At 45.8% G+C, this 24,907-nt stretch overlaps 1 protein-coding gene and 1 long non-coding RNA gene across 3 annotated transcripts in view; one reads left to right on the plus strand and one right to left on the minus strand.

The window, feature by feature from the left end:
* Positions 1-6,552, minus strand: part of LOC147109036 (uncharacterized) — a 77,269-nt gene extending 70,717 nt beyond the window's left edge. For both annotated transcript variants that reach the window (XR_015080167.1, XR_015080168.1), the window contains exon 1: positions 6,465-6,552. This is a non-coding gene — a long non-coding RNA (uncharacterized LOC147109036). The remainder of the gene's footprint in view (positions 1-6,464) is intronic.
* dicer1 (dicer 1, ribonuclease type III) overlaps positions 6,512-24,907 on the plus strand; it is a 154,116-nt gene continuing 135,720 nt past the window's right edge. Inside the window, exon 1 of the mRNA XM_086002597.1 lies at positions 6,512-6,597. The gene's annotated coding sequence lies outside the window, so the exon portion shown is untranslated. The remainder of the gene's footprint in view (positions 6,598-24,907) is intronic.

The following is a 24,907-nucleotide window of genomic DNA, read 5'->3' on the forward strand; positions in this document are numbered from 1 at the left end:
TCCTCCTCCCGTTAGTTGTTTAATCGTCCACCACCATTCATGACTGGATGTGGCAGGACTGCAGAGCTTTGATCTGATCAGTTGATTGTGAGATTGCTTAGCTCTGTCTATAGCATGCTGCTTCCGCTTTTTAGCATGCATGTAGTCCTGTGTTGCAGCTTCCCCAGGTTGGACCCACATAGAAGATAGGAGCAAGAGTAGGCCATTCGGCCCCTCGAGCCTGCTCCGCCATTCAGTGAGATCATGGCTGATCATCCAAACTCAGTACCCTGTCCCTGCCTTCTCCCCCTATCCCTTGATCCCTTTATCCTTAAGAAATATATCTAACTCCTTCTTGAATATATTTAATGAATTGGCCTCAACTGCCTTCTGTGGTAGAGAATTCCACAGGTTCACCACTCTCTGGGTGAAGAAATTCCTCCTCATCTCTGTCCTAAATGGCTTACCCCTTATCCTTAGACTGTGACCCCTGTTTCTGGACTCCCCAGCCATCGGGAACATCCTTCCTGCATCTAGTCTGTCTAGTCCTGTTAGAATTTTATAAGTTTCGATGAGATCCCCTCTCAATCTTCTAAACTCCAGTGAGTATAAGCCCAATCGACACAATCTCTCCTCATACGTCATTCCTGCCATCCCAGGTATCAGTCTGGTGAATCTTCGCTGCACTCCCTCCATGGCAAGAACATCCTTCCTCAGATAAGGCGACCAAAACGGCACACAATACTCAAGGTGTGGTCTCACCAAGGCCCTGTACAACTGCAGCAAGACATCCTTGTTCCTGTACTTGAATCCTCTCGCTACGAAGGCCAACATACCATTTGCCTTCTTAACCGCCTGCTGCACCTGCATGCTTACCTTCAGCGACTGGTGCACAAGGACACCCAGATCTCGTTGCACTTCCCCTTCTCCCAATCTATTACCGTTCAGATAATAATCTGCCTTCCTGTTTTGGCCACCAAAGTGGATAACCTTGCATTTATCCACATTATACTGCATCTGCCATACATCTGCCCAATCACCCAACCTGTCCAAATCATACTGGAGTTTCTCGGCATCCACCTCACAGCACACACGCCCACACAGCTTTGTGTCGTCTGCAAACTTGGAGATATTACATCTAGTTCCCTCGTCTAGATCATTAATATATATTGTGAATAGCTGGGGTCCTAGGACCGGTCCCTACGGTACCCCACCAGTCACAGCTTGCCACACGGAAAAAGACCCGTTTATTCCAACTCTCTGCTTCCTGTCTGCCAACCAGTTCTCTATCCAAACCAGTACCTTGCCCCCAATCCCATGTGCCTTAACTTTACACGCTAATCTCTTATGCGGGACCTTATCGAAAGCCTTCTGAAAGTCCAAACACACCACATCCACTGGTTCTCCCTTATCTATTCTACCAGTTACATCCTCAAAAAATCCCAGTAGATTAGTCAAGCACGATTTACCTTTTGTAAATCTATGTTGACTTTGTCCGATCCGGTCACTGTTTTCCAAGTGCTCTGTTATTACATCTTTTATAATGGACTCTAGCATTTTCCCCACTACCGATGTCAGGCTTACCGGTCTGTAATTCCCCGTTTTCTCTCTACCACCTTTTTTGAATGGTGGGGTTACATTAGCTACCCTCCAATCCATGGGAACTGTTCCAGAGTCTATAGAATTTTAGAAGATGACCAGCAATGCATCTACTATTTCTAGGGCCACTTCCTTAAGTACCCTGGTATGTAGATTATCAGGCCCTGGGGATTTATCGGCCTTCAATCCCGTCAATTTCCCTAACACCATTTCCCTACAAATACTGATTTCATTCAGTTCCTCTCTCTCATTAGACCCTATGTTCCCCGACATCTCTGGGAGGTTATTTGTGTCCTCCTTTGTGAAGACAGAACCAAAGTATGTATTTAATTGGTCTGCCATTTCTTTGTTCCCCATTATAAATTCCCCTGATTCTGACTGCAACGGACCTACGCTTGACTTCACCAATCTTTTTCTCTTCACATATTTATAGAAGCTTTTACAGTCAGTTTTTATGTTCCCTGCAAGCTTACTCTCATACTCTATTTTCCCCCTCTTAATTAATCCCTTTGTCCTCCTTTGCTGAATCCTAAACTGCTCCCAATCCTCAGGTTTGCTGCTTTTTCTGGCCAATTTATATGTCCTCTCCTTGGATCTTATGCTAGCCCTAATTTCCCTTGTTAGCTACGGTTGAGTCACCCTTTTTATTTTATTTTTATGCCAAACAGGGATGAACAAATTCTGTAGTTCATCCATGCGATCTTTAAATGTTTGCCATTGCCTATCCACCGTCAACCCTTTGAGTAAGATTCCCCAATCAATCCTACCCAACTTGCGCCTCATACCATCGTAGTTTCCTTTATTTAAATTTAGGACCCTAGTCTGAGTCAAATACTTCACTCTCCATCTTAATGAAGAATTCTATCATATTATGATCGCTCCGCCCCAAGGGGCCTCACACAACAAGATTGTTAATTATTCCTTTCTCATTACATAATACCCAGTCTAAGATGGCCTGATCTCTAGTTGGTTCCTCGACATATTGGTCCAGGAAACCATCCCGTATACACTCCAGGAATTCCTCCTCCACAGTATTGTTACTAATTTGGTTAACCCAATCTATATGTAGATTAAAGTCACCCATGATAACTGCTGTGCCCTTATTGCACTGTCTCTAATTTCCCGTTTAATGCCATCCCCAACCTCTGCATTACTGTTTGGGGGTCTGTATACAACTCCCACTAACGTTTTCTGCCCCTTGGTATTTCTCAGCTCTACCCATACAGATTCCACATCATCAGAGCTAATATCCTTCCTTACAATTGTGTTAATCTCCTCTTTAACCAGCAATGCTACCCCACCTCCTTTTCATTTTTAGGTGCTGCTCCTGGCATGCTCTTCTACATTCGTCGTTGAACCAGGGTTGGTCCCCTGGCTTGGTGGTAATGGTAGAGTGAGGGATATGCTGGGCCATGAGGTGCTGTTCCTCTAGCTTGCATTGAGCTTCACTGGAACAATGGAGGAGGCCGAGGACAGAGCGAGAGTGGGACGGAGAAATACAATGGCAAATAAGATGGAAGCTCAGGGTCAATGTTCCCTCTATTTTTTTCTAGGGGTGGCCGACACGGATCCTCCAGACCACTGCGCAGCTTACAAGGGAGCGTTGCTCAGGGTCACGTGTTCAGCAAAGCGATCACCCGATCTGCGTTTGATCTCACCAACGTGTAGCGAATCATAGATGGTTGAAGGTGGTTGAAGGTCAATCATCACAGCCCCAGAACATTGCTGCAGGAGTTCCTCACGGCAGTGTCCTAGGCCCAACCATCTTCAGCTGCTTCATCAATGACCTTCCCTCCAACATAAGGTCAGAAATGGGGATGTTCGCTGATGACTGCACAGTGTTCAGCGCCATTCACAACTCCTCAGATAATGAAGCAGTCCATGCCCGCATGCAACAAGACCTGGACGACGTTCAGGCTTGGGCTGATAAGTGGCAGGTAACATTCGCGCCACACAAGTGCCAGGCAATAACTATCTCCAACAAGCGAGTGTCTAACCACCTCCCCTTGACAGTGAACGGCATTACCATCGCCGAATCCCCCACCATCAACATTCTGGGGGTCACCATTGACCAGAAACTTAACTGGACCAGCCACATAAAGACTGTGGCAACAAGAGCAGGTCAGAGGCTAGGTATTCTGCGGCAAGTGTCTCACTTCCTGACTCCCCAAAGCCTTTCCACCATCTACAAGGCACAAGTAAGGAGTGTGATGGAATACTCTCCACTTGCCTGGATGAGTGCAGCTCCAACAACACTCAAGAAGCTCGACACCATCCAGGACAAAGCTGCCTGCTTGATTGGCACCCCATCCGCCACCTTAAACATTCACTCCCTCCACCACCGGCGCACCGTGGCTGCAGTGTGTACCATCTACAAGATGCAATGCAGCAACTCACCAAGACTTCTTCGGCAGCACCTCCCATACCCATGACCTCTTCCACCTAGAAGGACAAGGGCAGCAGGCGCATGGGAACACCACCACCTCCAAGTTCCCCTCCAAGTCACACACCATCCTGACTTAGAAGTATATCGCCGATCCTTCATCGTCACTGGGTCAAAATCCTGGAACTCCCAAACTAACAGCGCTGTGGGAGTACCTTCACCACACAGACTGCAGTGGTTCAAGAAGGCGGCTCACCACCACCTTTTCAAGGGATGGGCAATAAATGCTGGCCTTGCCAGCGACGACCTCATCCCATAAACGAATAAAAAAAATGTTTTTTTAAATAGAATCATAGAAATTTACAGCAGAGAAGAAGGTCATTCTAAGTAACAACAGAAAATGCTAGAAAAACTCAGCAGGTCAGGCAACATCCGTGGAGAGAAATTTGAGTTGACGTTTCGGGTCGAACCCTTCTTCAAAACTGGAAAGAAAAGAAACTAGGTCGAAGGCAGGGCTGCGATCGGACAAAAGAATAAAAGAAACAAAAGAAGTAAAAGAGATTAGAAGCTAGACGAGATGGTAATAGGCTGAGATTAGGTGTAAAGTGTACTGGCAGGGCAAGAGATAGCTGCCAGGTGTGAGAGAGAAACAAAAGGAAAAGGGGGGGGGGGGGGGGAAAGGAGTGGAAAAATTACAAGAAAAAATGAAATAGGGGCCGAGCTTATGATCTGAAATTGTTGAACTCGATATTGAGTTCGTAAGGCTGCAGAGTGCCTAATCGGAAGATGAGGTGCTGTTCCTCGAGTTTACGTTGAGCTTCCGTGGAACAATACAAGAGGCCAAGGATGGTGAGGTCCAAGTGGGAATGGAGCAGTGAATTAAAATGACAGGCGACCGGAAGCTCGGGGTCACCCTTACGGACTGAATGGAGGTGTTCCGCAAAGCGGTCACCCAATCTGCGTTTGGTCTCCCCAATGTAGAGGAGACCGCATCGTGAGCAGCGAATACAGTATACTGGATTGCGAGAAGTACAAGTAAATTGCTGTTTCACCTGGGAGGGGTGTTTGGGGCCCTGGACAGTGGGAAGGGGGGAGGTATAGGGGCAAGTGTTACATCTCCTCCGCTTGCACGGGAAGGTGCCAGGCGAAGGGGAAGGGCTGTTTGGGGTGATAGAGGAGTGGACTAGGGTGTCTTGGAGGGAGCGGTCCCTGTGGAATGCTGAGAGGGGAGGGGAAGATACATTTGGTGGTGGGATCACTTTGGAGGTAGCGGAAATGCCGGAGGATGATCCGTTGAATGTGGAGGCTGGTGGGGTGAAAGGTGAGGACAAGGGGAACCCTATCGTGGTTCCGGGAGGGAGGGGCAGGGGTGAGGGCAGAAGTGCGGGAGATAGAACTGACACGGTCGAGGGCAGTGTCAACCACGGTAGAGGGGAATCCTCGGTTGCGGAAAAAGGAAGACATGTCTGAAGCACTGGTGTGGAAGGTGGCATCATCGGAGCAGATACGGCGGAGACGGAGAAACTGGGAGAATGGAAGAGAGTCCTTACACCCTTCCCTCACCTTCACATGGTCCATCTCTGACTCTTCCCTTCCCTTCCTCGACTTGTCTTGCCCTGCCAGTACACTTTACACCTAATCTCAGCCTATTACCATCTCGTCTAGCTTCTAATCTCTTTTACTTCTTTTGTTTCTTTTATCCGATCGCAGCCCTGCCTTCGATCTAGTTTCTTTTCTTTCCAGTTTTGAAGAAGGGTTCGACCCGAAACGTCAACTCAAATTTCTCTCCACGGATGTTGCCTGACCTGCTGAGTTTTTCCAGCATTTTCTGTTGTTATTTCGGATTTCCAACATCTGCAGTATTTTGCTATCGTAAGAAGGTAATTCTGTCCATCTTATCCTTGCCGGCCGACAAAGAGCTTAATCCCACTTTCCAGCACTTGGTCCATAGGTTATCGTACATCAAGTACATATCCAAGTACTTTTTAAATGTGATGAGTATAGTAAATTGAATGAAATACAAGTTTCACTTGGGAAGGAGTGTTTTGGATGGGGGTGATGCCCTGGACGGTGGGGAAGGGAGAAGGTGTAAGATATATAAATAATTTTTTTTTAAACTAGTTGAAAGGTCACATCCAAGATGGCAGCTTGTGAATACGCTCTATTCCCCCTGCAGTCCTATGGCCGCGGAGAGCCCGGGCGCTCTCTGTCCGCCGGCCGTAAGGAGCGAGCTGATTGGACGCCGGCATGTCTGTTTACATCCCGGCCCAATAGAAAATGGCGTCGCATTCCGGACGGCAGAGAGAAAAAAAAGTTTTTTGGAAGGCGGGGGAAAGGGGAAAAAAAGCAAGGACGGAAAAAAACTCCCGAGTGAATGCGCGCGCAGACAGCGGCCCGTCCAGGTAGAAAACCAGAGAGCGAGTGAAGAAGGAAAAAAAAAGGGGGTGGAAAAAAGCCGCCGGATCCCGAACAACAACAACACTAAAATAAAACCAAGTTTTACCTGAAAGGGCCAGGCACCGGGGTGTGTGTGTGAGTGAGTGGGGGAAACGCGACTGGAAGCCGCCATCATCCTCCTCCTCCTCCTCCTCACAACAACAACAACACCACCACTCAATGCTTCGTTACAGCCGCGGGTAAGCTCCAATTTTTTTTTAAAAAAGCACTTAAAGAAAAAAAAAATATATATAAAAATAAAGAAGGGGGAAAAAAAAAAACACCAATGCCGATTTAATCCGTCGAACGGCGAGGCCGCCAACCGCCGCGTGTCCGCGCGAGCGGCACCAACCGCTGCTTCTGGCCGCGTGAATCTCCCGGGCCGCCCGCTCGCGCGCTCACCCAGCGACTGGCGGCTTCAGCCAGCCAGCGAGCGACTGGCGGCTTCAACCCAGCGAGCGAGCGACTGGCGGGCTTCACCCAGCCAGCCAGCGAGCGACTGGCGGGCTTCAACCCAGCGAGCGAGCGACTGGCGGGCTTCACCCACCCAGCCAGCGAGCGACTGGCGGGCTTCAACCCAGCGAGCGAGCGACTGGCGGGCTTCACCCACCCAGCCAGCGAGCGACTGGCGGGCTTCACCCAGCCAGCGAGCGAGCCGCGCTCCTTTACCTCCTGTTTCAATTAGATATATTGTAAATTTAATTTAAAAGATATTTATATATAATATCTTTTAAATTATTTTTGATCTATTATTTTATTTAATAAAATTTTGAAGTAGAGGATTTTTTTTTTTTAAATCTCTTCACCGACCGAAGTGGCAAATGCGAGTCAAGCCGCTCGCTTTGCTGCTTCTCCTCTTTTTCCGTTTCCCCCCCCCGCCCGAAAAAATGGAGCTCGGGGATCGTCCGGCCTAATCGGGAATTTATGTGGTGTGGGGAGGGCGGTTTCTTTTTAATATGTCTATGGAGTGGTCATATTCTTTCTTTGTTTTATATATATATATGTGTGTGTGTGTGTGTGTGTGTCGCGGTTGTCTGTTAACGAGTCTGCGCCTCTTCCCCCCCCCCCTCCCGGGGAAAGGGGTGGGTGGCTGGGGGTGGGATCGGGATCGTCCGCCAAGGCCAAGGTCGCGCTGAGGCCTAGTGTTCGGGCTTTCAAGGGGGAGGGGAGAAATGGGATCAACTCTTCTCCCAACTCCGGCCCCGGGATCGAATAATCTGAGGGGAAGGAGGGGGGTCGCCACCGCCATTCTCTCGGCCTCCACCTCAGCGGTTGTTCACGTTCAGATGGTAATGGTGGAGCGCCACTTTAAAACGTGCGGGACATGTGGAGGAGGAGGAGGAGGCGGGACAGGGGAACAGGGCAGCAACTGCTGACTGGGGCTTCTCTGTTCAATATATTCTTCCCCCCGAACCAGTGGTCACAGTCTAAGAATAAGGGGTAAGCCATTTAGGACAGAGATGAGGAGGAATTTCTTCACGCAGAGAGTGGTGAACCTGTGGAATTCTCTGGGCCAATTCATTAAATATATTCAAGAAGGAGTTAGATATATTTCTTAAAGCCACACCTGGAATACTGCGTACAGTTTTGGTTTCCATATTTAAGAAAAGATGTACTTGCTCTCTAGGCGGTTCAGAGAAGGTTCACTCGGTTGATTCCGAAGATGAGGGGGTTGACTTATGAGGAAAGGTTGAGTAGGTTGGGCCTCTACTCATTGGAGTTCAGAAGAATGAGAGGCGATCTTATCGAAACATAAGATTGTGAGGGGGCTTGATCGGGTGGATGCGGGGAGGATGTTTCCACTGATGGGGGAGACTAGAACTAGGGGGCATAATCTTAGAATAAGGGGCTGCCCTTTCAAAACTGAGATGAGGAGAAACTTCTTCACTCAGAGGGTAGTAAATCTATGGAATTTACTACCTCAGAGTTGTGGAAGCTGCGACATTAAATAAATTTAAAACGGAGATGGACAATTTCCTAGCTGATAAGGGGTTACAGGGAGAGGGCAGGGAAGTGGACGTGAGTCTAAGTTCGGATCAGCCATGATCGTATTGAATGGCGGAGCAGGCCCGAGGGGCCGTATGGCCTACTCCTACTCCTGCTCCTAATTCTTATGTTCTAAAGGGATCAAGGGATATGGGGAGAAAGCAGGAACAGGGTACTGAATTTGGATGATCAGGCATGATCTCATTAAATGGCAGAACAGGCTCGAGGGGCCGAATGGCCTACTCCTGCTCCTATCTTCTATGTTTCTATGAAGAAGCCTGTCTGAGCCCCAGCTGCTGGGGAATGCCAAGCCAGCTCTTTGATGGGATTTCAGGTGATAAACCTGTCTGCTTGCATCCATCACATTTTATATCTTCTCATGTTCTGGGTATATCCCGTTCTCGTTGGTTCTTCCCCAATTTTCTACCCCCACCCCTTTTCCTGAGGGTGTTGACTCTTGACTGTGATTCCACAGGTGCTAGTTATCCTCAACGGAGATAGCTTGCATTTATATAGCGCTTTTAACGTAGTAAAACTTCCCAAGCAACGTTCCCCCTAAGGTGTGTGGCTGCGCGCTGATCCGGAGGTCCCGCATAGGCCGCTCACCAGCTGTTGCTGCTGGAAAAGATACTGTGCAGCAAATTTAAAGGGACCGCACATGGAAAAAAAATAGAGGGGACATTGGTCCCAAGGCGCTTCACAGGAGCGTTATCAAACAAAATTTGACATGAGCCACATAAGGAGATATTAGGGCAGATGACCAAAAGCTTGGCCAAAGAGAGAGGTTTTAAGATAACAGAAAATGCTGGAAAAACTCAGCGTAAAAAGATTGATCGCAGCTTTGCCTTCAATCTTTTTATTTTCTTTCCAGTTTTGAAGAAGGGTTTCAACCCGAAACGTCAACTCAAATTTCTCTCCACAGATGTTGCCTGACCTGCTGAGTTTTTCCAGCATTCTCTGTTGTTATTTTGGATTTCCAGCATCTGCAGTATTTTGCTATCGTCAGAGAGGTTTTAAGGACCGTCTTCAAGGAGGAGAGAGGCGGAGAGATTTAGGGAGGGAATTCAAGACAGTAAAGCGTCCCAGGGCACCTCAGGAGCGTTATCAAACAAGATATGACACAGAGAGCTATTAGGACAGGTGACCAAAAGCTTGTTCAGAGGTAAGTTTTAAGGAGTGTCTCGGAGCGGCTGCAGGGCATTCTGGAGGGGGAAGGTAAACAGCCAGCTGTTGTGGTGCATATAGGTACCAACGATATAGGTAAAAAATGGGATGAGGTCCTAAAAGCTTAATATAGGGAGTTAGGAGGTAAATTAAAAAATAGGACCTCAAAGGTAGTAATCTCAGGCTTGCTACCAGTGCCACATGCTAGTCAGAGTAGAAATGGAAGGATATTTCACGTGAATATGTAGCTAGAGGGTGTAAGGGGGAGGGATTCAAAATCCTGGGACATTGGAACCGGTTCTGGGGGAGGTGGGACCAGTACAAACTGGACAGTTTGCACCTGGGCAGGACTGGGACCGATGTCCTGGGGGAGTGTTTGCTGGTGCTGTTTGGGAGGGTTTAAACTAAAATGACAGGGGGTTGGGAACCTGTGCAGGGAAACAGGAAAGGGAAACAAGGATAGAAGCAAAAGACGGGAAGGAGAACAGCAAAAGTGGAAGGCAGAGAAATCAAGGGTGTAAATCAAATAGGGCCACAGTAAACAATAATTCTAAAAGGACGAAGAGTGTTTTTAAAAAAAAAAAAAACAAGCTTTGTGTCTTAATGCGAGGAGCATTCGTAATAAGGTGGATGAATTAGCTGCGCAAATAGATGTAAACGGATATGATATAATGGGGAACAAAGAAATGGCTGACCAATTAAATACATACTTTGGTTCTGTCTTCACAAAGGAGGACACAAATAACCTCCCACAGATATCGGGGAACATAGGGTCTAATGAGAGGGAGGAACTGAATGAAATCAGTATTTGTAGGGAAATGGTGTTAGGGAAATTGACGGGATTGAGGGCCGATAAATCCCCAGGGCCTGATAATCTACATCCTAGGGTACTTAAGGAAGTGGCCCTAGAAATAGTAGATGCATTGCTGGTCATCTTCTAAAATTCTATAGACTCTGGAACAGTTCCCATGGATTGGAGGGTAGCTAATGTTACCCCACCATTCAAAAAAGGTGGTAGAGAGAAAACGAGGAATTACAGACCGGTAAGCCTGACATCGGTAGTGGGGAAAATGCTAGAGTCCATTATAAAAGATGTAATAGCAGAGCACTTGGAAAACAGTGACAGGATCGGACAAAGTCAACATGGATTTACAAAAGGTAAATCGTGCTTGACTAATCTACTGGAATTTTTTGAGGATGTAACTGGTAGAATAGATAAGGGAGAACCAGTGGATGTGGTGTATTTGGACTTTCAGAAGGCTTTCGATAAGGTCCCGCGTAAGAGATTAGCGTGCAAAGTTAAAGCACATGGGATTGAGGGTAAGGTACTGACTTGGATAGAGAACTGGTTGGCATACAGGAAGCAAACAGTTGGAATAAACGGGTCTTTTTCCGGGTGGCAGGCAGTGACTAGTGGGGTACCGCAGGGATCGGTCCTAGGACCCCAACTATTCACAATATATATTAATGATCTAGACGAGGGAACTAGATGTAATATCTCCAAGTTTGCAGACAACACAAAGCTGGGTGGGCGTGTGTGCTGTGAGGAGGATGCAGAGAAACTCCAGTATGATTTGGACAGGTTGGGTGATTGGGCAGATGTATGGCAGATGCAGTATAATGTGGATAAATGCGAGATTATCCACTTTGGTTGCAAAAACAGGAAGGCAGATTATTATCTGAATGGCAATAGATTGGGAGAAGGGGAAGTGCAACGAGACCTGGGTGTCCTTGTGCACCAGTCGCTGAAGGTAAGCATGCAGGTGCAGCAGGCGGTTAAGACGGCAAATGGTATGTTGGCTTTCATAGCGAGAGGATTCAAGTACAGGAGGAAGGATGTCTTGCTGCAGTTGTACAGGGCGTTGGTGAGACCGCACCTTGAGTATTGTGTGCAGTTTTGGTTGCCTTATCTGAGGAAGGATGTTCTTGCCATGGAGGGAGTGCAGCGAAGATTCACCAGACTGATACCTGGGATGGCAGGAGGAGAGATTGGGTCGATTGGGCTTATATTCGCTAGAGTTTAGAAGAATGAGAGGGGATCTCATTGAAACTTATAAAATTCTAACAGGACTAGACAGACTGGATGCAGGAAGGATGTTCCCGATGGCGGGGGAGTCCAGAACCAGTGGTCATAGTCTAAGGATAAGGGGTTAGCCATTCAGGACAGAGATGAGGATGAATGTCTTCTCCCAGAGAGTGGTGAATCTGTGGAATTCTCTACCACAGAAGGCAGTTGAGGCAAATTCATTAAATATATTCAAGAAGGAGTTGGATATATTTCTTGAGGCTAAAGGGATCAAGGGATATGGGGAGAAGGCAGGGACAGGGTACTGAATTTGGATGATCAGCCATGATCTCATTAAATGGCGGAGCAGGCTCGAGGGGCTGAATGGCCTACTCCTGCTCCTATCTTCTATGTTTCTATGTCTTAAAGGAGGAAAGTGAGGCAGAGCGCTTTTGGGAGGCAATTCCAGAGCTTGGGGCCTGGCTAGTTGAAGGCACAGCCGCCAATCGTGTGACGAAGGAAATCAGGGATGCACAAGGGACCATTACATCTCACCTATTGGCCTATTTTCACCTGTAAGCCGATCTTCTGCAGATGGGTTTAAGCGGTGATCCAATCACAGTCAAGCCATTTCTACCCTCATCTGATTGTGCACGGATGTGCAAGTATCACTGAAGAGTTATCAGGAGCTCTGGTCAATAGTTTACTTTCTTCCTCTCTTTCTTGTCCCAGCCCGGAGGAAGTAAGCATTTAAAAAAATAAACCTGTGCATTCGGCACTTTGAGAAATTGTAACTTCGTTTTTGTCTAACTTTTTTTCCACTCTATGTTTCTAAACTTTAAAATTAAGCAATTTTACATTTGGTTAAATTGGTGAATTTAGTCTGGTTGAGGAATGGTAAGTAATTTCAGAACATGGAGATGAAAAGAAATCAGTTGTTGATGGACTTGCTGTCTATGTTAAGTATTCTGTGTAATTGGGCTCCAGTTGACATGCACTGAAATTAAGCAACAGTTTGCAAAGTGTTTCGCTGGACTGTTGATTTCCAGTGAAGCCTGTTTGTGAACCTCTGCTGAAATAGTGATGCCTTGTGTGAGGGATTGTGTGGGTGCAGTTTTTTGTTTTGTTTTCCTGCTCCTGACCCTACAACCCAGGTGTCTTAAAATCAGTCGATTTACATATAGAATTACATAGAATATACGGCACAGAAACAGGCCATTCGGCGCCGGTGTTTATGCTCCATTCGAGCCTCCTCCCGTCTTTCCTCATTTAACTCTATCAGCATAATCCTCTGTTCCTTTCTCCTTCATGCTTATCTAGCCTCCCCTTAAGTGTATTTATACTATTTGCCTCAACTACTCTCTGACAGCGAGTTCCACATTCTCACCACTCTCTGGGTAGAGAAACTTCTTCTGAATTCTCCATTGGATTTCTTGGTGATTATCTTATATTGATGGCCTCTAGTTTCGCTCTTCCCCACAAGTGGAAACATTCTCTCTGTATCCACTCTATCAAAACTTTTCATAATTTTAAAGACCTCTATTAGGTCACCCCTCAGCCTTCTCTTTTCAAGAGGAAAGAGACCCAGCCTGTTCATCCTTTCCTGATGGGTGTAACCTCGCAGTTCTGGTATCATCCTTGTAAATCTTCCCTGCACCCTCTCCAGTGCCTCGATATCCTTTTTATAATATGGCGGCCAGAACTGCACGCAGTACTCCAAGTGTGGTCTAACCAAGGTTCGATACAGGTTTACCACAACTTCTCTACCTTTCAATTCTATCCCTCTAGAAATGTGCTTGGTTTGTTTTTGTTATGGCTTTGTTCACCTGCATCGCAACATTTAGTATTTGTACTTCCAGATCCCTTTGCTCCTCTACCCCATTTAGATACTTATTTTCCAAGCAACATGTGACCCTTTATTTTTCTTACCAAAATGTAATACCTCACAGTTATCTACTGTATATTGAAATTCACTGAAGATTTACTGAAGAACTATATCGGACCAATATCTGTATTTGATCTTGTGTGGATAGTGGCGTTTTATAAACTTGTAAAGACTATAAAAACCCAGTTACCTAACTACAGTTTCCAGTGGCAGAATCTTGTTTTGTTTATGGTATAGCACCAGTACTCCAGTAGCAACAGTTAGAAAGAATTTGCATTGATATATGCCTTTCAGGACATCCCAAAATGTGTTAGTCAAGGAAGCACTTTTGAAATGTAGGGAAATACAGCAGCAAGTTCCCACAAACAGCAATGAGTTAATTGACCAATTAAACTGTTTTAATAGTGTTGGTTGAGGGATAAATATTAGCCAGGACAGGGGAGAACTCCCCTGCTACTCTTAGATTAGTGTCATCTTTTACATCCACCTGAGAGGGTAGATGGGGTCTCAGTTTAACGTCTCATCCGAAAGACGGCAGCACCTCTGACAGTGCAGCACCCCCTCGGTACTGTACTGAAGTGCCATCTTGGATTATGTTCTCAAGTCTCTGGAGTGGGCCTTGAACCCACACCCTTCTGACTCAGAGGCGGGAGTGCTACCACTGAGCCAAGGCTGACACCAGTTCTTTTTGTCTTGACAGCTGTTCCTCTGGAATCTGCCTCATTTATATTGCAAGTTTCATTTTCTAGCATAACTAAAGTAAGAGTAGGGCCTATTAGGGACCATAAAGGTAACCTGTGTGTGGAAGTGGAAGACATGGGTATGGTTCTTAATGAATACTTTGTGTCTGTTTTCACAAGAGAGGGACGATGCAGACATTGCAACCAGGGAGGAGGAGTGTGAAATATTAAATTAAAGAAACATAGTAAAAGAAGAAGTATTAAGGGGTTTAGCAATTTTTGAAAGTGGATAAATCCCCAGGCCCGGATGAAATGTACCCCAGACTGGTAAGAGAGGAAATAGCAGAGGCTCTGACCATCATTTTCCAATCCTCTCTGGCTTCAGGTGTGGTGCCAGAGGACTGGAGGACTGCTAACATGGTACCGTTGTTTAAAAAGGGAGAAATTGATAGACCGTGTAATTACAGGCCAGTTAGCCTAACCTCGGTGGTGGGAAAATTATTGGAAAAAATTTTGAGGGACAGGATAAATCTTCATTTAGAAAGACACGGATTAATCAGGGACAGTCAGCATGGATTTGTTAAGGGAAGGTCGTGTCTGACTAACTTGTTTGAATTTTTTGAGGAGGTAACAAGGAAGGTCGGTGAGGGTAGTGTGTTTGATGTAGTCTATATGGATTTTAGCAAGGCTTTTGATAAGGTCCCGCATGGCAGACTAGTCATGAAAGTAAAAGCCCATGGGATTCAAGGCAAAGTGGCAAGTTGGATCCAAAATTGGCTCCGACAGGAAACAAAGGGTAATGGTCGAAGGGTGTTTTTGTGACTGGGAGGCTGTTTCCAGTGGGGTTCCACAGGGCTCAGTACTGGGTCCTTTTGCTTTTTGTGGTATATATCAATGATTTGGATTTGAATGTAGGAAGTTTGATTAAGAAGTTTGCAGATGATACAAAAATTAGCCGTGTGGTTGATAGTGAAGAAGGAAGCTGCAGACTGCAGGAAGATATCAATGGACAGGTCAGGTGGGCAGAACAGTGGCAAATGGAATTCAATCCGGAGAAGTGTGAGGTAATGCATTTGGGGAGGGCTAACAAGGCAAGGGAATACACTATAAATGGTAGGACACTGAGTAGTGTAGAGGAACAAAGGGACCTTGGAGTGCAGGTCCACAGATCCCTGAAGGTAGCAGGACAGGTAGATAAGGTGGTTAAGAAGGCATACGGAATACTTGCCTTTATTAGTCGAGGCATAGAATATAAGAGCAGGGAGGTTATGCTTGAACTGTGTAAAACACTAGTTAGACCACAGCTAGAATACTGCGTGCCGTTCTGGTCACCACATTACAGGAAGGATGTGATTGCACTAGAGCGGGTGCAGAGGAGATTTACGAGGATGTTACCTGAGCTGGGGAATTTTAGCTATGAGGAAAGATTGAATAGGCTGGGGTTGTTTTCTTTGGAACAGAGGAGGCTGAGGGGAGACCTAATTGAGGTGTATAAAATTATGAGGGGCCTGGATAGAGTGGATAGGAAGGACCTATTTCCCTTGCAGAGAGGTCAATAACCAGGGGGCATTGATTTAAAGTAATTGGTCGAAGGATTAGAGGGGAGTTGAGGAGAACTTTTTTCACCCAGAGGGTGGTGGGGGTCTGGAACTCACTGCCCAAAAGGGTGGTAGAGGCAGGAACCCTCATCACATTTAAAAAGTACTTGGATATGCACTTGAAGTGCCGCAACCTACAGGGCTACGGACCAAGTGCTGGAAAGTGGGATTAGGCTGGATAGCTCTTTGTTGGCCGGCACGGACAAGATTTTCTCTCCTGTACAATTATGTGAAAACTGTGGGGTATATTTTCCAGTCCCTCTGACCTGTGGAGCAGGTGGTGGGATGGAGGACCAGAAATTCAGGCTCGGGTCAATATGGCTGGATCTGCACCACTCCTCTAACCATTTTTAGACCATTCTAAAGTAATCGTCTCAAAATAAATCCGAGTGCAGTTTTCCATCCATTTAAGACTGGTTCGTGGGTGCTGGAATTCTTAAAGGTTCATGGGGCAGGTTAACTTTTTTTTTAATTTCCCATTTTGGATTAAGCTTTTAGTACATATTTGGCATTTTCATGAACTTCACTTTTTAAAAAACAAAACGGAATTATTTTCTCCTCCAAGTATGTAATGTTTACGTGGAATCTAAAATGCCTTAATTGCTTTCTAATTCACTGGAGTACCAATTGTAAGACTTTAGCAGGCCAGAGGAACTGAAAAAGAAGGGGGGAAATATAAAAGGAGCTCTTGAAATTGGTTCACAGTTCTCGGGACAAAACAACATCTAAGTGAGCAGTCTTGTGGCATGCAGCACGCCAAGTTTAAAAATAACAGTAGCATTGGTTTTGGAGTGCCTCAACTGCAGTATTTTATAGTTGAAGTGATACAAGACAAACGGCATTGACAGGCAGATCAGGCACCAGAGATGGACTGCTCTGAACCTCTCTGCCTCTCCTTAAAACCTATCTTATTGGCCAAGCTTTTGGTCACCTGTCCTAATATCTCCTTGTGTGTCTCGGTGTCAATACTGTGTCTGATAACGCTCTTGTGAAGCGCCTTGGGACGTTTTATGATGTTAAAAGTGCTATATAAATAGTTGTTGTTCCCTGTACCTCCTATTATGACACCAACTATATCTGTAGGCCCTGTCACACTTTCCTTGCAATGATCGTGAGAAAGTAAGCTGAATATCTGTGCAGTCAGCTGCAAGGACACCTGCACCATAGCATGACATCGGCAGTTGTGGTCCAGGTCACTTCCTGCCTCAAAATCTTTTGCTTCTACCTTCCAGGCCAGCATAGCTACTAAATCCACCTATGTGTTGCCTATACATGTACCAAACATGCGACTGGTGCATAGGTTAGTATGCCCAACACTTGTATCTCTATTCAGCAACAGCAGCTTGACATGGCTGCGCAATGTGACTGCACTGCTGTTTTTCCCAAAGTAGAGGGGTAATTGGCGGCCATATGGTCATTCCGAGTGTCAATGATAGATCACGCAGGTAGATTGTGTTCGAATAATTTTGTATGAGGCTATTTGAAGATGTGTGTGTAGCAAAGGTGTCAGATGTAAGTTGCAGCTTGAATACACACTGCTGAGGTCTGGGTGTGAATGATGAGCAGTGCAAGAGCTGTAAAGGTTGTTTGTCGGCTTGGCGTGGGCCAGCAATACATCTGGTACATATTGGCAGACAGTACCTTGTGGTATGAATGCAAGGACCATCTAACTGGTAAATGGTACCTTTTGGATCGTCTTAATTTAACAGTTTGCCACCTGTGTTCCCAGGTCCTGTGGATAGCACACAAAAATGTTGAAATAACAACAGAAAATGCTGGAAAAACTCAGCAGGCCAGGCAACATCCGTGGAGAGAGAAATAGAGTCAACGTTTTAGGTCGAAACCCTTCGTCAGGACATGTGTGAGGCAAAATGAGCTAACGAAGGATTTCGACCCGAAACGTTGACTCTATTTCTCTCTCCACCGATGCTGCCTGGCCTGCTGAGTTTTTCCAGCATTTTTTGTTGTTATTTCGGATTTCCAGCATCCGCAGTATTTTGCTATCACACATAGTGTTGAGCCTGGCTGCTGTCCCTGTGGTTCAGGTGTCCTATCGGGCAGTTTCCACTGCTGGGGATGCTGTCCCTGTGGTTCAGGTGTCCTTCTATCGGGCAGTTTCCACTGCTGGGGATGCTGTCCTGGGGTGCCAAACAGGGCAACTCTCCTCCTGCAGCACCTACACTTCACAGCCGTCACATAGGGGTTTTGGGTTCTGTGCTGCCTCGTCACTTGGCCACACTTGACTGTTTTCGTGCCTCCGCATTTATTTTGCTTTCCCTTCGGCTTTGCCAGCCACTCATTTTGCCTCACACATGGCTGAAAAATGTACATGTCTTTAAAATATTTGCACTTTTGGAAGTCTGCCAAGCTGGGACTATCGAACAGTGCCATTTACCAGTTGGATGGCTCAGGATCAGGCTATACAATGTTACCTTTAAGTGGCTGCATCCCCTTACATTTTGACTGCAGGCCTTTAAGATTTGATGGCTGCACAATTTTCCCCCTGCCCCCTTGTTAAGCTCACCGTGTCAGGCCCAGCATGGAATGGAAGCTAACCAAGTGTAAGTACTGAGGGCCATCCTCGACGAATCCTGTGAGGTTGGCCCAGTGCAACGTCAATGAGTGCTGAACTAGCTGTGATCCGGTCCCAGCATTTTGGTGCTTGGGTCAGATAATTAACCCTCATACTGCTGATATGTATGGTTGGACTGAGTACTCAACTAGCCCACTCCCGGAAAGATTGCAACATATGTTAACATCAGACATTTAATATTTGTATGGAGTGGCTAGGTGATGCTCAGCATTGTCTGATTTACTTTGCACCAATGCTGCAAAAACCAGTAAGGGGTACAGATGAGATGGGGCAGTGTATTCAATCAAATGAGCGCTCAAAACTGAACAAATAATTCTGCAAGTACTACATTGTTACACTGAATTCAAAAGCAGAATATAACTTTTTTGTATGAGGCTGTCCCTCAAGTTTTTATCTTTCTATATTGCCGCTCTAAACTTAATTCTGGGTGGTTGACCTGCTTAGTCTGCTAGCATTGGTCAGTGGTCCCTCTAATTTATTTTTTGTGCGCGGTCCCTTTAAATTTGCTGCGCGGCCGCACATGCGCGGTATCTTCCAGTGGCAGCAGCTGGTGAGTGGCCTGCGCGGGACCTCCCGATTGGTGCACGGCCACGCACCTTAGGGGGAACATTGATTGTCACTGGGATTTTGGTAAAGTATAATAGTGAGTTTACTGGCTGCTGTAAGGTGCTGCCAACTTTGAGTCTTTTTTCCCATTTATGCTTTGTTTTTCTTCTATATTTGCTCATTTTTCCCCTCTCAGTTTAATTTTCTTTCTCATCTTGTGTTTGCATGCATATCTCTCTCATTGTTATAAATCTGTCTGCCCACCCACAATCATGATACCAATATTGACCCTGAGCTAAGCTTCAACTCCATGCCCTCTCCATCAGAAAGACTGCCTATTTCTACCTCTGACGTCTTGCCCCTACTTTAGCTCATCTGCTGCTGAAACCCTCCATGCCATTGTTACCTCCAGATTTGACTGTTCCAATGCTCTCTTGGCTGGTCTACCATCCTCCACCCTTTAAGCTGATCTGAAACTGCTGCTCATATCCTATCCCACACCGTCCCACTTGCCCAATACACCTGTCCTTGCTGGCTTATATTAGCTTATAGCACCTCGTATTTAAAATTCTCAACCTTGTTTTTATATCCCTCCATGGCCTTGCACCTCCCTTTCTTTATAACCTTTGCCCCCCCTGCACCCGCCCCCCCCCTCTCAACTCCATTGATCCTACTTGGCCTCTTATGCATCCCTCTCTACCTTCACCCCACCATTGGTGGCCATGCCATCTAGGCCTCGCACTCTAGAATTCCCTCCGATGTCCTAGGGGGAGTGTTTGCTAGTGCTCTGGGGGAGGGTTTAAACTAAAATGGCAGGGGGTTGGGAACATGAGCAGGGGGACAGAGGAAAGGGAAACAAGGATAAAAGCAAAAGATAGGAAGGAGAAAAACAAAAGTGACAGGCAAAGAAATCAAGGGTTTAAATCAAACATGGCCACATTAAATAATAATTCTAAAAGACCTAAGAGCGTTAAAAAAACAAGCCTGAAGGCTTTGTGTCTTAATGCGAGGAGCGTTCGTAATAAGGTGGATGAATTAGCTGCGCAAATAGAGGTAAACGAATATGATTTGATTGGGATTACGGAAACATGGCTCCAGGGTGGCCAAGGCTGGGAACTCAACATCCAGGGATATACAATATTCAGGAAAGATAGGCAAAAAGGAAAGGGAGATGGGGTAGCATTACTGGTTAAAGAGGGGATTAACACAATTGAAAGGAAAGATATTAGCTCTGATGATGTGCAATCTGTATGGGTAGAACTGAGAAATACCAAGGGGCAGAAAACGTTAGTGGGAGTGGTATATAGACCCCCAAACAGTAATGCGGAGGTTGGGGATGGCATTAAAAGGGAAATTAGAGAAGCCTGCAATAAGGGCACAGCAGTTATCATGGGTGACTTTAATCTACATATAGATTGGGCTAACCAAATTAGTAACAGTACTGTGGAGGAGGAATTCCTGGAGTGTATACGGGATGGTTTCCTGGACCAATATGTCGAGGAGCCAACTAGAGATCAGGCCATCCTAGACTGGGTACAGGAAACTTTCGTTTAAACGGGGAATGCTCTATCCACCGGCAAAATTCAGGAGTCGGTTCAGATAACTTTTTTTACTTTTCGTTGCTTTTTTTCTCCATTCCTGGCTCTGCAAGCGTCTAGCTGAAGCTGTTGCTTAGCTACAGAGACGCTTGCAAGCTGCGCCGACTGTTTTGAAGCTGTTGCTAAGCAACAGGGTTTGTTGCTAGATACGGAGCTCAGAAGCTCCGTATGTTTTAACATTAGCGCTGGTTTCTCCAGCAGTGTTGATCGACCGGCACCAGCTCGGTCCCGTCAGTGCCGGATACCAGAAAGTTTATGTAATGAGGATTAATTAGCAATCTTGTTGTGCGAGGCCCCTTGGGTCGGAGCGATCATAATATGATAGAATTCTTCATTAAGATGGAGAGTGAAATAGTTGACTCAGAGACTAGGGTCCTGAATTTAAATAAAGGAGACTACGATGGTGTGAGGTGCGAGTTGGGTAAGATTGATTGGGGAATGTCACTCAAAAAAGGGTTGACGGTGGATGGGCAATGGCAAACATTCAAAGATCGCATGGATGAACTACAAAATTTGTTCATCCCAGTTTGGCATAAAAATAAAACAAAAAAGGTGACTCAACCGTGGCTAACAAGGGAAATTAGGGATCGCATAAGATCCAAGGAGAGGACATATAAATTGGCCAGAAAAAGCAGTAAACCTGAGGATTGGGAGCAGTTTAGGATCCAACAAAGGAGGACAAAGTGATTAATTAAGAGGGGGAAAATAGAGTATGAGAGTAAGCTTGCAGGGAACATAAAAACTGACTGTAAAAGCTTTTATAGATCTGTGAAGAGAAAAAGATTGGTGAAGTGAAGCGTAGGTCCCTTGCAGTCAGAATCAGGGGAATTTATAATGGGGAACAAAGAAATGGCTGACCAATTAAATACATACTTTGGTTCTGTCTTCACAAAGGAGGACACAAATAACCTCCCAAAGATGTCGGGGAACATAGGGTCTAATGAAAGGGAGGAACTGATAGAAATCAGTATTTGTAGGGAAATGGTGTTAGGGAAATTGATGGGATTGAGGGCCGATAAACCCCCAGGGCCTGATAATCTACACCCTAGGGTACTTAAGGAAGTGGCCCTAGAAATAGTAGATGCATTGCTGGTCATCTTCCAAAATTCAATAGACTCTGGAACAGTACCCATGGATTGGCGGGTAGCTAATGTTACCCCACTGTTCAAAAAGGGTGGTAGAGAGAAAGCGGGGAATTACAGACCCGGTAAGCCTGACATCGGTAGTGGGGAAAATGCTAGAGTCCATTATAAAGGATGTAATAGCAGAGCACTTGGAAAAAAGTGACCGGATCGGACAAAGTCAACATGGATTTACAAAAGGTAAATTGTGCTTGACTAATCTACTGGAATTTTTTGAGGATGTAACTGGTAAAATAGATAAAGGAGAACCAGTGGATGTGGTGTATTTGGATTTTCAAAAGACTTTCGATAAGGTCCCGCATAAGAGATTAGCGTGTAAAATTAAGGCACATGGGATTGGGGGTAAGGTATTGACTTGGATAGAGAACTGGTTGGCAGACAAAAAGCAAAGAGCTGGAATAAACGGCTCTTTTTCCGAGTGGCAGGCAGTGACTAGTGGGGTACCGCAGGGATTGGTCCTTGGACCCCCAGCTATTCACAATATATATTAATGATCTGGACGAGGGAACTAGATGTAATATCTCCAAGTTTGCAGACGACACAAAGCTGTGTGGGTGTGTGTGCTGTGAGGAGGATGCCGAGAAACTCCAGTATGATTTGGAAAGTTTGGGTGATTGGGCAGAAGCATGGCAGATGCAATATAACGTGGATAAATGCAAGGTTATCCACTTGGTGTCAAAAACAGGAAGGCAGATTATTATCTGAATGGCAATAGCTTGGGAGAAGGGGAAGTGCAACGAGACCTGTGTGTCCTTGTGCACCAGTCGCTGCAAGTAAGCATGCAGGTGCAGCAGGCGGTTAAGAAGGCAAATGGTATGTTGGCCTTCGTAGCGAGAGGGTTTGAGTACAGGAACAAGGATGTCTTGCTGCAGTTGTACAGGGCCTTGGTGAGACCACACCTTGAGTATTGTGTGCAGTTTTGGTCACCTTATCTGAGGAAGGATGTTCTTGCCATGGAAGGAGTGCAGCGAAGATTCACCAGGCTGATACCTGGGATGGCAGGAATGACGTATGAGGAGAGATTGGGTCGATTGGGCTTATACTCGCTGGAGTTTAGAAGAATGAGGGGATCTCATCGAAACTTATAAAATTCTAACAGGACTAGACAGACTAGATGCTGGAAGGATGTTCCCGATGGTCGGTGAGTCCAGAACCAGGGGTCACAGTCTAAGGATAAGGGGTAAGCCATTTAGGACTGAGATGAGGATGAATTTCTTCACCCAGAGAGTGGTGAACCTGTGGAATTCTCTGCCAAAGAAGGCAGTAGAGGCCAATTCATTAAATATATTCAAGAAGGAGTTGGATATATTTCTTAAGGCTAAAGGGATCGAGGGATATGGAGAGAAAGCAGGGACCGGGTACTGAATTTGGATGATCAGCCATGATCTTATTGAATGGCGGAGCAGGCTCGAGGGGCCGAATGGCCTACTCCTGCTCCTATCTTCTATGTTTCTGCCTCTCCACCCTCTCTTTTAAGACCCTCATTGAAACCTACCTCTTTCACCAAATTTGATCACCCTCCTAATATCTTTTTGTTTGATTCAAGCGTTCATTTAAAAAAAAAAAAATGCCTCTTCTACAATGTTTTGGACATTTAAGGTGCTATATCTTTTTGTCTCCCTGTAATTGAGAGCTGGGTCCATTCCAGTGCCGATGTAATTTGCTGCTATAATTTTTAACAACAGTGAAATTGTTCTCTAATCTAATCATCATAGAGCATTTGCACTCCTGCTGCTTAATATGGGTAAAGCCTGGCTCTATCAGTATGAAACTGACTCTAGGAACTAGTACAGGTGGACTATCCTTTATCCGAACTTCCGAAAACCTCTAAAAACCGAAAGTTTTTTCGTTCAGCATAAGTCGTGCGCACAACATGACGAGAGTGGCGCACGACTTACGCTGAGCAGGGCAGAGGGTCAGAGAGTTCCCTCCTGGGTAGGAGATTGCAGGCCGAGCCGGGCAGTGTGAAGGAGGTACCGGGAGAGTGAACCCAACAATACAGCGGCCCGTCCGATAGCTGCAGCGGCCCGTCCGATATTCTTTTCTCCCCCGACCCGACCGATATTCTTTTCTCCCCCCTGACCCGACCCCGACCACCCCCCCCGACCCGGACCCCCCCGACCTGAACCGCGGCCCGTCCAATATTCTTTTCTCCCACCCCCCCCCCCCCCCCAACACCCGACCTGATTTGCGGGCCAGATTAGTAGGCGTCAGCCGATATCCGGCTTTCCAGAGAAGCAGGAAGGGGAATGAGACACGGAACAGTCGCAAGAGGTAGCCTGAACTTTTACAATTTATATTAAATACAAATTTCCCAGTCTTATAATAATACCTTCTGAAATCCGAAAAATTCCGAAAACCGAAACTCAACTGGTCCCAAGGCTTTCGGATAAGGGATAGTGTACCTGTATTGTAAATTGGTGGGTTTTCCATAATCTTCGTTCACTGAAATAGCAGCTTGGCTGAAATTGCATCTTGGAGTCAGAAAGTTGGGCGTTCAAACCCCACTCCAGGACCTGAGCATATATTGTACACGCCTGTGCAGTGCTGAGGGAGTGCTACATTGTTGAAAGTACTGTTCTTCGGATGTACTCTTAAACTAAGGTTGTCTGCCCGTAGTTCGATTGGATGGTAAAGATCCCATGGCACTATATGAAGAAAAGTGAAGTTTTCATTCTGGTTAAAATTTATCCTTCAGGCAATACTGCCAGAAACCGATTAACTGCTTATCCATTATGCTGTTGTGGGCTCTTATGTGCAAAATAGTTTCCAGGTTTATCACTATAGCAGTCACTGCGCTTCAAAATAATTCATTGTATGTGAAATGCTTTAGATGTTTCTGAAAGATAGAACGTGCTATAGAAAACCAAGTCTTTCCTTTATTCATTGGCATTCAGTCTCCGGTTCGGTGATCTTATCAAATTCCTAAAAAGTTGCTGATAACATTGATCTCTTTTGAAATACCCACAAACATGATAGACGGGTGTCAATGGGGCTAAGATTCTTCCCATTTGGCGCCGAATAACTCTACAAGCCAGCGCTTTAATGGGTAGGGTAGTCACAGTTGAACAAGCAGTGCCAAGCTTCCCTGTATCAGTAGCTGATAATCTATGTGGTTTTAGCTGGTTAAACTTCAATGGTATACATTTGAGATAGGAGCTCCCTAAGGTTGGCTGTTGCCAAACTGTCCTGAGATCTAAGCTTAGTAAGTTGTTAATTGAATAAACATGCAATATTTGAAGCAGCAGTAATGGGAAAGATTAAACTGGAACTGGTATCATTTGGTGCCATAATGTACTTGCAGCGGAATGTT

The sequence above is a fragment of the Somniosus microcephalus genome, chromosome 12, assembly GCF_052327205.1.
Source record: "Somniosus microcephalus isolate GS21.2 chromosome 12, FLI_Smic_1.0, whole genome shotgun sequence".
NCBI lineage: Eukaryota > Metazoa > Chordata > Chondrichthyes > Squaliformes > Somniosidae > Somniosus > Somniosus microcephalus.